Raw genomic sequence first — 14025 nt, forward strand, 5'->3', positions numbered from 1 at the left:
GCACACCCCTTATGCTTCACTGATGAAGTAATGGATCACGAATTCCCAGAAGGGTTTAAACCCGTAAACATCGAATCATACGATGGTACTACAAACCCCGCGGTATGGATAGAAGACTTCTTCCTCCACATTCATATGTCCCATGGGGATGACCTACATGCCATCAAGTATCTCCCGCTCAAACTCAAAGGGCCGGCTCGGCATTGGCTCAATAGCTTGCCGGCAAACTCCATAGGAAGTTGGGAGAACCTGGCAGAGGCATTCCTGGACAATTTCCAAGACACTTACATGCAACCGCCAGACGCTGACGATTTAAGTCATATAACTCAGCAGCCAGGGGAATCGGCCAGGAAATTCTGGACCCGGTTCCTAACCAAGAAGAACCAAATTGTCGACTATCCGGATGCAGAGGCCTTAGCGGCATTTAAGCATAATATCCGTGACAAATGGCTTGCCCGGCACCCCGGCCAAGAGAAGCCAAAATCCATGATAGACCTCGCGACACTTATGACCCACTTTTGTGTGGGCGAAGATAGCTGGTTGGCTCGTAGTACCAATACAGCAAGAAAACCTGGCATATCACAAGCCAGGGATAGCAACGGCAAACAACGAAGCAACAAAAACAAGCGCCGCAAATATAGTGAAAATGCCAAAAATACGGCAGTTAATGCCGGGTTCAGGGGCTCAAAGTCCGGTCAGCAGAAAGGGCCGCCCAAAAATACAAATCCGGGTCCATCCAGTCTAGACCGCATACTCGCTCGCCAATGCCAAATTCATGGCACCCCAGAAACGCCAGCCACCCATACTAACAGAGAATGCTGGGTCTTCAAACAATCCAGCAAGGCAGGCGCCAAAAACGAAGAGGGGTCTCAAAGCTACGACAGTGACGAAGAGCCGAGATCGCCGAACACAGGAGGGCAAAAGAAATCCCCCCCCCCATATTCAATCGGTGAATGTGGTAAATACCACCCAAATTGCCCACTTGGACCAGAGATGCACCCTTAGGGACGGCGGCTCAAGGGAACTCGCCATCCCATAATATAAGCTAGGGCCGGTCACCTTTAACCGCCCGGATCATCCCGTTAACGCCAATCGGGGAAATCCAGCCGCACTAATCCTCGACCCATTAGTAGACGGGTTCCACCTCACTCGAGTCCTTATGGACAGAGGTAGCAGTTTAAATCTGCTTTACCAGGACACAGTGCGCAAGATGGGCATCGATCATTCAGCGATCAAGCCCACTAAAGCCACTTTTAGAGGCATCATACCAGGTACGGAGGTTAGCTGTAAAGGCTCCATTGCCCTCGAGGTTATCTTCGGATCACCAGAAAATTACCGTATCGAAGAGTTAATCTTCGAAATCGCGCCCTTTACGCAGTGACTATCAAGCACTGCTCGGGTGAACCGCGTTTGCTCGATTCAACGCGGTGCCACATTATGCCTGACGTAAGCTCAAAATGCCCGGTCCACACGGCGTCATCACGGTTCATGGCAAGGCCGAACCTTTCTTCGGCACCAACAAATACATCACTGCCTTAGCAGCAGGAACAACGAGCATCACCTCACAGCTGAACCTCGAGTCAACACCCAGGCTCCTGGACACTGTCAAGGGGCTCCGAACTACTTCGTGGAAGGATACCCCGGCTCATCCAGAGCTCAACTAAACACTTCGGTGAAGGCCATGACATGCCGAATTCAGCAGTTCAACCGCCCTCCGGCACACAATCATTTCTTATATTTCCTTCGCAGGTTCACCTTTGCACTGACCAGGACAGACTCCATAGAGGCAGCTCGAACGCGTCAGGGGATCCTTAGACATTCCCCGTAGCGAACGTCCGGCTACAATACGGATCCGCACTCAACCTCTTCCCCCTGGTCATAGCAGGTTCTGCTATCACAACTCCTTTTTTGTCACATTACTTGTACCCATACGCATAGACGTATTATTCAAATACAACATGTGGATTTATATGACGTTTACCTGCTGATTACTTCTTATTGAAATCATTTTGTCAAATGGCATCCGTACACAGCGATATGCCTTAAATATGCCAGGGGCTTTGTTTTCCCCGTAACACGGCAATAAAAGTCTGAACACCTTCATGGAAGTTCGGCACCCCGAACTTATAGCATTATATGCATCAGCTCCGAATCATGTCTTGGGTCAATAGTTGGGTTTGCTCGGCTCCCATACTTTGGTACCTTACGTTCCGCTATATCGGCTAAGGTAGCACTGGGAGAACTACTGCGATTGTGTCCCAGTTCTTCCGGATGAGCACCTCAGTAGAGAAAGCCGAAAACTGACTGTCATGATATGGCGAGAGCTGGTCAGCTGTTCAAGCGGTCACAAAATCTTTAAGGATTTCTCCCGCATAATGCCATAACCAATGCAGCGTGCGATGGATCGGCTTTTTCTCTAATCAGGCACTTATAGAGCCCCTAGTACAGTCTTCCGAACACAAGGGGTTGCGCCGACCATACTAAAGCTCCTATGGCTAAGTGAGAGTGATAAAGCCCTATAGTCCGATTGCCTTACTATTCATGAGAAGAAATTTGCTAATGTGGAGAGTAATAAAAGTTCTATGCTTGTAGATCATGAAAGGAATGTTTTATGTGATGGTTACATTATTGAATTCATTCATGATGCTACTGAAAATTATTATGAGGGAGGAATATATGCTTGTAGGAGTTGCAATAATATCAAGTTTCCTCTCTATGTGTTGAAAATCTTGAAGCTATGCTTGTTTTACCTTCCTATGCAAGTTGATTCTTGTTCCCATAAATTGTTTGCTCACAAAATCCCTATGCATAGGAAGTGGGTTAGACTTAAATGTGCTAGTCATATTCTTCTTGATTCTCTCTTTATGTTTCAATTCTTATCATTTATGTGAGCATCATTGAAATCATCATGCCTAGCTAGGAGCGTTAAACAATAGCGCTTGTTGGGAGGCAACCCAATTTCATTTTTGTTCTTTGCTTTTTGCTCCTGTTTAGCAATAAATAATTAATATAGCCTCTGTTTAGATGTGGTTTTATGTTTTAATTAGTGTTTGTGCCAATTAGAACCTTTGGGAAGACTTGGGTGAAGTCTTTGCGATCTTTCTGTAAAAAACAAAAACTTTTGCGCTCACGAGATTAGCTACCATTTTTTACCGGAGAGTGAGATTAGGTTGACTCTTTTTGCAGATGATTAATAGACAAATTATGCACGTCCAACAATTTATTTCCGAATTATTGGAGTGACAAAAGTATTCGAAACCTACAGATTACACCGGACTGTTCTTTTTTTTGACAGATTCTGTTTTTTATGTGGTGTTTGCTTATTTTGATGAATCTATGAGTAGTATCGGAGGGTATGAACCATAGAGAAGTTGGAATACAGTAGATATTACACCAATATGAATTTATAATGAGTTCATAACAGTACCTAAGTGGTGATTTATTTTCTTATACTAACGGAGCTTACGAGTTTTCTGTTAAGTTTTGTGTTGTGAAGTTTTCAAGTTATGGGTAAAGATTCGATGGACTATGGAATAAGGAGTGGCAAGAGCCTAAGCTTGGAGATTACCAAGGCACCCCAAGGTAATATTCAAGGACAACCAAGAGCCTAAGTTTGGGGATGCCCCAGATGGCATCCCCTCTTTCGTCTTCGTTCATCGGTAACTTTACTTGGAGCTATATTTTTATTCACCACATGATATGTGTTTTGCTTGGAGCGTAATTTTATTTTATTTTGATTTGCTTGATGTTTGAATAAAATAACAAGATCTGAAATTCTTAAATGTTAGAGAGTCTTCACATAGTTACATAATTATTCGACTACTCATTGATCTTCACTTATATCTTTTGAAGTAGTTTGTCGTTTGCTCTAGTGCTTCACTTATATCCTTTTAGAGCACATCGGTGGTTTTATTTTGAAGAAATAGATGAACTCTCATTCTTCACTTATATCATTTTGAGAGTCTCTAAATAGCATGGTAATTTCTTTGGTTGTGAAACTAGTCCTAATATGATAGGCATCCAAGAGGGATGTAATAAAAACTTTTGTATAAAGTGCATTGAATACTATGAGAAGTTTCATACTTCATAATTGTTTTGAGATATGAAGATGGTAACATTAGAGTCGTGCTAGTTGAGTAATTGTGAATTTGATAAATACTTGTGTGGAGGTTTGCAAGTACCGTAGCATGCACGTATGGTAACCGTTGTGTGACAAATTTGAAGCATGAGGTGTTTCTTTGATTGCCTTCCTTATGAGTGGTGGTCGGGGACGAGCGATGGTATTTTCCTACCAATCTATCCCCATAGGAGCATGCGCATAGTGCTTGGTTTTTGATGACTTGTAGATTTTTGCAATAAGTATGTGAGTTCTTTATGACAATTGTTGAGTTCATGGATTATACGCACTCTCACCTTCCCATCATTGCTAGCCTCTTCGGTACCGTGCATTGCCCTTTCTCACCTTGAGTGTTGGTGCAAACTTCGCCGGTGCATCCAAACCCTGTGATACGACACGCTCTATCACACATAAACCTCCTTATATCTTCCTCAAAACAACCACCATACCTGCCTATTATGGCATTTCCATAGCCATTCCGAGATATATTGTCATGCAACTTTCCACCGTTCCGTTCATCATGACACACATCATCATTGTCATATTGCCTTGCATGATCATGTGGTTGACATCGTATTTGTGGCAAAGCCACCATGCATAATTTATCATACATGCCACTCTTGATTCATTGCCCTTCTCGGTACACCGCCAGAGGCATTCATATAGAGTCATATTTTTTGTTCTAGTATCGCGTTGTAATCATTGAGTTGTAAATAAATAGAAGTGTGATGATCATCATTAATAGAGCATTGTCCCAAAAAAATAGAAAGGCCAAATAAAAAAAGGAAGGCCCAAAAAAGGGACAATGCTACTATCCTCCTTTTCCACACTTGTGCTTCAAAGTAGCACCATGATCTTTATGATAGAGAGTCTCTTGTTTTGTCACTTTCATATACTAGTGGGAATTTTTCATTATAGAACTTGGCTTGTATATTCCAACAATGGGCTTCCTCAAATGCCCCAGGTCTTCGTGAGCAAGCAAGTTGGATGCACACCCACTTAGTTTCTTTTGTTGAGCTTTCATACATTTATAGCTCTAGTGCATCTGTTGCATGGCAATCCCTACTCCTTGCATTGACATCAATTGATGGGCATCTCCCTAGCCCGTTGATTAGCCGCGTCGATGTGAGACTTTCTCCTTTTTTGTCTTCTCCACAAAACCCCTATCATTATATTCTATTTCACCCATAGTGCTATATCCATGGCTCACGCTCATATATTGCGTGAAAGTTGAAAAAAGTTTGAGATTACTAAAGTATGAAACAATTGCTTGGCTTGTCATCGGGGTTGTGCATGATGAGAGCATTCTTGTGTGACGAAAGTGGAGCATGACCAAACTATATGATTTCGTAGGGATGAACTTTCATTGGCCATGTTATTTTGAGAAGACATGATTGCTTAGTTAGTATGCTTGAATTATTATTATTTTTATGTCAATATTAACTTTTGTCTTGAACCTTATGGGTCTGAATATTCTTGCTACAATAAAGAAGATTACATGGATAAATATGTTAGGTAGCATTACACATCAAAAATTATGTTTTTATCATTTACCTACTCGAGGACAAGAAGGAATTAAGCTTGGGGATGCTTGATACGTCTCCAACGTATCTATAATTTTTTATTGTTCCATGCTATTATATTATCAACCTTGGATGTTTTATATGAATTTATATGCTATTTTATATGATTTTTGGGACTAACCTATTAACCTAGAGCTCAGTGCCAGTTTTTGTTTTTTTCCTTGTTTTTCAGTTTTACATAAAAGGAATACCAAACGGAGTCCAATTGACGTGCCAATTTTCAATGATTTTTTATGGACCAAAAGAATACCCCAGAGTAAAAGAGTTGGGCTAGAAGACTCCCGGGCCGTCCACAAGGGTGGGGGCGCGCCCACCACCCCGGGCGCATGGGCCTACCTCGTGGACAACTTGGGTACCTTCTTGACGTGAGACCTATGCCAAAATTCCTATAAATACAGAAACCTCCAGAAAATAACCTAGATCGGGAGTTCCGCCGCCGCAAGCCTCCGTAGCCACCGAAAACCAATCTAGACCCGTTCCGGCACCCTGCCGGAGGGGGGGAATCCCTCTCCGGTGGCCATCTTCATCATCCCGGTGCTCTCCATGACGAGGAGGGAGTAGTTCACCCTCGGGGCTGAGGGTATGTACCAGTAGCTATGTGTTTGATCTCTCTCTCTCTCTCTCTCGTGTTCTTGAGTTGGCACGATCTTGATGTATCGCGAGCTTTGCTATTATAGTTGGATCTCATGATGTTTCTCCCCCTCTACTCTCTTGTAATGAATTGAGTTTTCCCTTTGAATTTATCCTATCGGATTGAGTCTTTAAGGATTTGAGAACACTTGATGTATGTCTTGCATGTGCTTATCTATGGTGACAATGGGATATCACGTGATCCAGTTGATGTAAGTTTTGGTGATCAACTTGCAAGTTCCGTGACCTCGTGAACTTATGCATAGGGGTTGGCACACGTTTTTGTCTTGACTCTCTAGTAGAAACTTTGGGGAACTATTTAAAGTTCTTTGTGTTGGTTGAATAGATGAATCTGAGATTGTGTGATGCATATCGTATAATCATACCCATGGATACTTGAGGTGACATTGGAGTATCTAGGTGACATTAGGGTTTTGGTTGATTTGCGTATTAAGGTGTTATTTTACTACAAACTCTAGGGCTGTTTGTGACACTTATAGGAAGAGCCCAACTGATTGATCGGAAAGAATAACTCTGAGGTGGTTTCGTACCCTACAATAATCTCTTCGTTTGTTCTCCGCTATTAGTGACTTTGGAGTGACTATTTGTTGCATGCTGAGGGATAGTTATACAATCCAATTATGTTATTATTGTTGAGAGAACTTGCACTAGTGAAAGTATGAACCCTAGGCCTTGTTTCCTAGCATTGCAATACCGTTTGTGCTCACTTTTACCACTTGCTACCTTGATGTTCTTATATTTTTTAGATTACAAAAACCTATATCTAGCATCCATATTACACTTGTATCACAATCTCTTCGCCGAACTAGTGCACCTATACATTTACCATTGTATCAGGTGTGTTGGGGACACAAGAGACTCTTTTTTATTTGGTTGCAGGGTTGCTTGAGAGAGACCATCTTCATCCTATGCCTCCCATGGATTGATAAACCTTAGGTCATCCACTTGAGGGAAATTTGCTACTGTCCTACAAACCTCTGCACTTGTAGACCCAACAACGTCTACAAGAAGAAGGTTGTGTAGTAGACATCACCGGGGCTCGCGATGATAAGGTGCTTGCCAATTATTTCTAGTTCGCACTTAAGCCCAACGTCATGTCAATGTTGATGCACCTGCAGTGGATTCCATCTCTTCTTGGTCAGATCTGTGCCACGAGTTTGTTGGCGCCTTTATCGGAGGCAACAAAGCTCCTCGCCAAGCGAGTGATTTGCATGTCATCCCCCAGAAGGACGGCAAGTCCCTACGCAAGTACATACAAAGGTTCAGCCGTGTGCAGTACAACATCCTAGATGTTCATCCCGACGCTATCATCAGTGCATTCCATCAGAATGTGCGCAACCACAAAATGCGCGAGGAGCTGGCGATGAACAAGGTTAAGGATGTAGCCGAGCTGTATGTTCTGGCCGATAGGTGCGCTCGGGCTGAAGAAGGAAGGAAGTACCCCGTCGAAGATGCCGGTGCGGAAACCGACTCCACAGACGAAGACGCCGTCACCCCGGAAAAGAAGGGCCAACGCCGCAACTGGAAGCATAAGGGCAAGACGATGCTTGCCGTCGAGGGATCCGGCAACCCCGACGCCACCAAGAAGGCGAAGGTTGATGACCCCGGCAAGGAAGTTACCGGGTGCGCCGCTTGCTAGGCCTTGGCAGCTGCCGGCAAGCTAGGAGGCTCCGACAAGCAGTACTGCAAGATCCACCGCACCAAAGGCCATGACCTCCAGAATTGCCGGCAGGTTGAGATGCTTGCAGAGAAGCAGAAAGCTGAATATGGGAGGCACGACAAGGAGAAGGGCCAGGATGGTGCTGAGGGGTCCGGCAAGAAGCGTGGTGGTCGAGGAGGCCGCCGCGACAAGGATAATCAACAAGATAGGCCCGCTCTGGGCCGCGACAAGAAGGAGGAAGATGATGATCATGATGAGGACGACGAGTCTGGTGAGCACGAGTTCCAGAAAGCTACGGAGGCCATGTGCGTTGGCGGTGGCGGCTCGCTGCACACCTCTCAGCGCCAACTGAAGCAGTGGGCGCGTGAAGTCACTATGGCGGAGCCATCATTTGACGCCCAGAGGCCAGTGAAGTGGTCCAGCACGCCTATCATTTTTGACATCGAGGATCACCCTGACCACACAACTACGGTCGGATGTTTGCCGTTGTTGGTTTCCCCAACAATATGCAACCTCAAGGTGACGAAAATACTAGTTGACGGTGGGGCTGGTCTGAACTTGATCTCGCCCACTGTGATCTTAAGGCTGCAAATCCCCAATGGAGATCTCAAGGAGACGGGCACTTTTCAAGGGGTTAACCCGGGGAGGAGTGAGCGGAAGGGAAAAGTTACGTTTCCCGTCACATTTGGGGGCGAGCTGAACTATCGAACGGAGAAGATCTTTTTTTATGTTGTCAAGATCCCCTTGCCCTATAATGGGATCCTCGGCCGCCCAGTGCTGGCCAAGTTTATGGCGGCATCACATTATGCTTACAATAGGTTGAAGATGCCCGGGCCGATGAGCATCATCACCGTCCCCTCCGATAAGAAGGACGCGCTCATCTGCGCTGACCAACTCTACTGGGAGGCAGTTGCAGCGGTTGCCGCCAAGGCACTTGTTCCTGCCGCTGAGGCCTGGGGAGGGAATAAAATCGGCAAGGCCTCTGCCTCTGCCGGCAAGCCCCCTTTCGGCAAGACTCCCGACCCCGGCAAGGACTCCTGCACCTCCTCTAGCAAACGCGCCTCTTTGAAGCGCCACGTTACCATTGAGGACGTGCTAGAGAGCTCCGCCAGTGGAAGCAAGAGGTCCAAGGCGGCCCTGCCAGAAACAAAGAAGGTGCCCGCCAAGGAGGATGGCATGGGTGGAGCTTTTACCATAAGCTCCACCCTTGATAGAAAATAGGAAAACACGCTCATCGCCTTCCTGCGAGCGAATATCGACGTGTTTGTATGGAAAGCATCCGACATCCCCGGCGTTCCCAGTGAGGTGATTGAGCACCACCTTGCTATTTGTCCCCATGCGTGGCCCGTCAAGAAGAAGGTCAGAAAGCAAGCTTTGGAGTGACAAGAGTTCATCATCGAAGAGATCAGGAAGTTGGAGGCGGCAGACTTGGTTAGAGGAGTGCTCCACCCCACGTGGTTGGCCAATCCAGTGGTAGTGCGTAAGGCAAATGGGAAGTGGAGGTTGTGTATTGACTACACAGATATCAATAAGGCCTATCCAACGGATCCTTTCCCTTTTCCACACATTGACCAGATAGTGGACTCCACTGCCAGGTGTGACCTGCTATCATTCCTCGACGCCTACTCAGGATACCACCAGATCTTCATGATGTAGGAAGACGAAGAGAAAACTGTGTTCATCACCCCATGTGGTACGTACTATTTCATACGGATGCCTTTCGGGTTGAAAAGCGCTGGTTCAACATTTGCCCGAGCGGTCCAAATTGGTTTCATACCCCAGCTGCATAGAAATATGGAAGCCTACATGGATGATATAGTAGTCAGGCGCCAAGACGAGTCAAAGACGTCCATATGCTTCCCGGCTGTGTTGCTTCTCTAAGTAGGTCCATCTCCAAATCTGCTGAACGCGCCCTCCACTTCTTCAAAGTTTTAAAGAAGGCGGGTCCAACGAAATGGACTCCGGAGGCAGAGGCAGCGCTGCAAGATTTGAAGAAGTACCTCTCATCCATGACAATATTAGTCGCACCTAAACCGCAAGAGACGTTGTTGCTATATGTAATGACAATGAATCAAGTGGTTAGTGCTGCGCTAGTGGCACAGAGAGAATTTGAGGGAGAAGCAGCGGTAGCGGTAGAGCCGTCAGATGATGAGCCGGAGCTCTCCCTGGCAGGGCCTGATGCCGACAAGGCAGAACCCCAGCAGAGCCTGGTCCCGACAAGACGAAGTCCGTGCAAGCGGGCAAAGTCGAACAGAAGAAGAAGGTGGTGCAGCACCCGGTTTATTTTGTCAGTTCCCTCTTGTAGGGGGCTAGATCAAGATATTCTGGCATACAAAAGCTAACTTTTGGCCTTCATATGGCCTCAAGAAAGTTGCATCACTATTTCCAAGCGCATGAAATCACCATCGTCACCTGCCTCCCTTTGCAACGAATCTTGCACAATCTGGATGCCACTGGGGAGGATTGTGGAGTGGGCATTGGAACTGTCAAGCTTCGACCTCAGATTTGAGAGCACTTCAACGATCAAGAGCCGAGCCCTGGCAGAGTTCATAGAGGAATGTACCCCAACGCCAGACGAAGAAGTTCGAGAGACCGCCCTTCCCGGCAAGGAGACGAGCCGTGATTGGATCATGTACATTGACGGGGCTTTCTCGCTGCAAGGTGCTGGTGTCGGCGTGCTGCTCGTCGCACCCACCGGATAGTGCCTCAAGTACGTAGTCCAGATGCACTTTCCCCGGGAAAAATCAATGAACAACACGGTAGAACACGAGGGATTGCTTGCCAGTCTCAGGATCACAACAGACCTCGGAATCACGAAGCTCATCATCAGAGGTGATTCGTAGCTCGTCGTCAAGCAAGTCAACAAGGATTACCAGAGCCTGTTGATGGAGACTTATGTGGATGAGGTGAGGAAGCTGGAAGAGCATTTTGATGGTGTACAAGCAGAGCATGTTCCCTGAGCGGAGAACAACATTGCCGACGACTTGTCCAAACACGTTGCCCTCAAGTTGCCTGTGGAACCAGGTACCGTTGTGCTTCAATTAACCCAGCCATCCGTTGAGCCATCAGCAGGACAGAACAAGCGAAAGAAGGCGGGCCCCAGCAAGTACTTTCCTGATGAGCTCCCAGGAGCTACCGGCAAGGACGTTGCCAGGTGCCCCAAGCTTGCCGGGGAGCAGCAACCCCCGGCAAGGCCCCAAGCCCTGACCGTAGGTGTAGCTGCCCCTACGGCCAAAGCTGAGCCTTTAGTCCTTGTCGTTGAGCCCCAGGCTCTGACATGGGCGCAGTGCACCATCCGTTTCCTCTAAACATTGGAGCTCCCCAAGGAACGGGAAGAGGCAGAGAAAGTAGCCCACCAGTCCAGCATGTACCATTTTGTGGATGATGCCCTATATAGAAGGAGATCGAACATCGTGAATCTGAAGTGCATTCCTCAGGATGACGGACTAAAGTTGTTGGCAGAGATACTTGGAGGCATGTGTGGCTCTCACATAGGGTCAAGAGCCCTTGCCGGCAAAGCGTTCCGGCAAGGTTTCTTCTGGCCCACCGCTCTCCAGGATGCGACTGCCCTAGTAACCAAGTGTGAAGCATGCCAGTTCCATTCAAAGAAGCTTCATCAGCCAGCCCAAGCCCTTCAAACAATCCCTCTTTCTTGGTCCTTTTCGGTCTGGGGGCTCGACATACTGGGCCCCTTTCCCCATGCTGTCGAGGGCTTTGAGTACTTGTACGTCGCAATCGACAAGTTCACAAAGTGGCCGAAAGTGGAACCGATGAGAAAGGTAACAGCACAATCAGCCGTCAAGTTCTTCAAGGAACTAGTTTTCCATTTTGGTGTGCCAAATAGAGTCATCACCGACAACGGTACGCAGTTCACGAGCCGCACCTTCATGCAGTACATTCAAGACCTCGGCGGCAAGGTTTGTTTTGCTTCTGTTGCTCATCCCAGAAGCAACGACCAGGCTAAGAGGGCGAATGCGGAAGTATTACGAGGCCTCAAGACCAGAACTTTTGACAGGCTGCACAAGTGTGGAAGGCGCTGGATTGATGAGTTACCAACTGTTCTTTGGTCGATCAGAACGACACCAAATCGAGCCACTGCCCAGACACCCTTTGCCCTGGTATACGGGGCAGGAGTAGTTCTCCCCACGAAACTCATATACGAGTCACCTCGAGTGCTCGCTTACGATGAGCTTGAGCAAGAGTAGTTGCACCAAGATGGTGTGATGGTCCCTGAGGAAGATCGTCTTCAGGCTGTTGTGCAAGCCGCTCGTTACCAGCAAGCCTTGTGCCGCTACCATAGCCGCAAGGTTCACGCCGAAGCCTTGAGGAAGGCGACCTTGTTCTTCGGCGAATCCAATCCGCCAAGAATTCAAACAAGTTGACGCCAAAGTGGGAAGGCCATTATCGGGTAATAGGAGTCACCAGGCCCGGTGCAGTCCGCCTTGAGACCGAGGATGGCATTCCTGTGAGAAATTCCTGGAACTTCGAACATCTTTGCAAATTTTACCCCTAAGTCATGGTTGCCGAGAGCCCCGACAACCCCCTTTTTTGTACTTAGCCTTGCCGAAATGGCATGTAACCCTATGTACAAAGCCAGGCGCAGACCCTGTGCGCGGTCAGGGAAAGAAACCCTTAGTATGTACAGTTTCCTATTGATTTCCATGATTATGTGTATACGTATATGCATGCTTATCCAGGGTATTGTACTACCTTTTGATTCCAACAAATATTAACGGACTTCCAAGGGCCCATGCTCTTGCCCTCTCTTCCTTCTAGCCACGGCAAGGACGCTCGATCCCACCAAGGACCCGGCTCCGGCAAGAAGTTGAGAAGACCGCCCGGCACGGCAATCCCCGGCAAACCAAACAGATATGGTTTACCTCTTGCCCATCCATGTTCATAACCTGTAACTTGTGCATTAGAAAACCTTGCTACTCTCTTTTGAAAAACTCGGGTGCTCCCATTCTCGGCCCGAATGCTGCTTCGGTCGGTGTGGTCGTAGTAGCCCTTGCTAAAAGGAGATGGATGGGGGGCTGGACCTTTATCTATAACCCGGCAGATGTGATTCTCCGGCAGGCACAGAGGGCACCGGCAGGACGACTTGCCGGGAGAACTCGTTTATTGGCGTTAAAGAGGCATTTTGCCTCTGCATGAGCGTATCTGTGCACGGGTTCCCGGCAAGGCTAGTCTTTTTCATTAACATGCTGATAGAAGTACGGATGTTGCGGAACATAAGCATGGGCTCGAGAGATTACATTACTTAGAAATTAAAATTCGGGAAATGCCTACAAGTTTAGAAGAAAGATAAATGCCCCGTGATCCCCGTTCTTGCCCCTTTCCTCCCAGGTGCGATAGGTGAAGGCAAAGAAGGGGCGACGGGGAACACGTTGATGGAGAGCATGGCAGGGACGACCCTCTGTAACATTCCAAATTTTCAATTTGGAATGTTATACACTAGATCATCATTGCATATCATATTTATTGCATTTTGGTTGATCCTAGAAATTTTTCGCAACTCAAGGACCCTCGTAGAGAGTTGGGGATTTCGTTATTTTCATATTTGAGTTGTCTCAAATTGTGAGAATAGGATCTTTTGATTTAATTTATTTTATCTTCAATTATTTCTGTTACAAAAATATGAGAGAGGGAATAAAATGACTTTCCCATAATAAAGAAATATTGAGGACTTAATAAAAAAATCAAACAAGATTTTATTTGGTTTTATTTGCTATTTTATTTGAATTTAGGAAAAATGCGTGTTTTTCAAAATTACATTTAGGCCCCAAATAAATGTTCATCCTGTGAGGCTTGATTTTAGAATCCGGGGAAATTTTATTTCGGGATTTTTGGAGTTCGTTTAGTAGTCCTTTTGTTTTTTTCTAAGCGTAACTATTTATAAAAAAACGCAACTGACCAACGGGCCGTGTCCGACCCGGACACTAGGCCCGTCCGGCTTTATAAGCCGGGGAGGCCCAGCCGGAACCCCCCCCCCCAAACCCTAGCCGCGCCCGTGC

Source organism: Triticum dicoccoides, chromosome 3A, assembly GCF_002162155.2.
Source record: "Triticum dicoccoides isolate Atlit2015 ecotype Zavitan chromosome 3A, WEW_v2.0, whole genome shotgun sequence".
NCBI lineage: Eukaryota > Viridiplantae > Streptophyta > Magnoliopsida > Poales > Poaceae > Triticum > Triticum dicoccoides.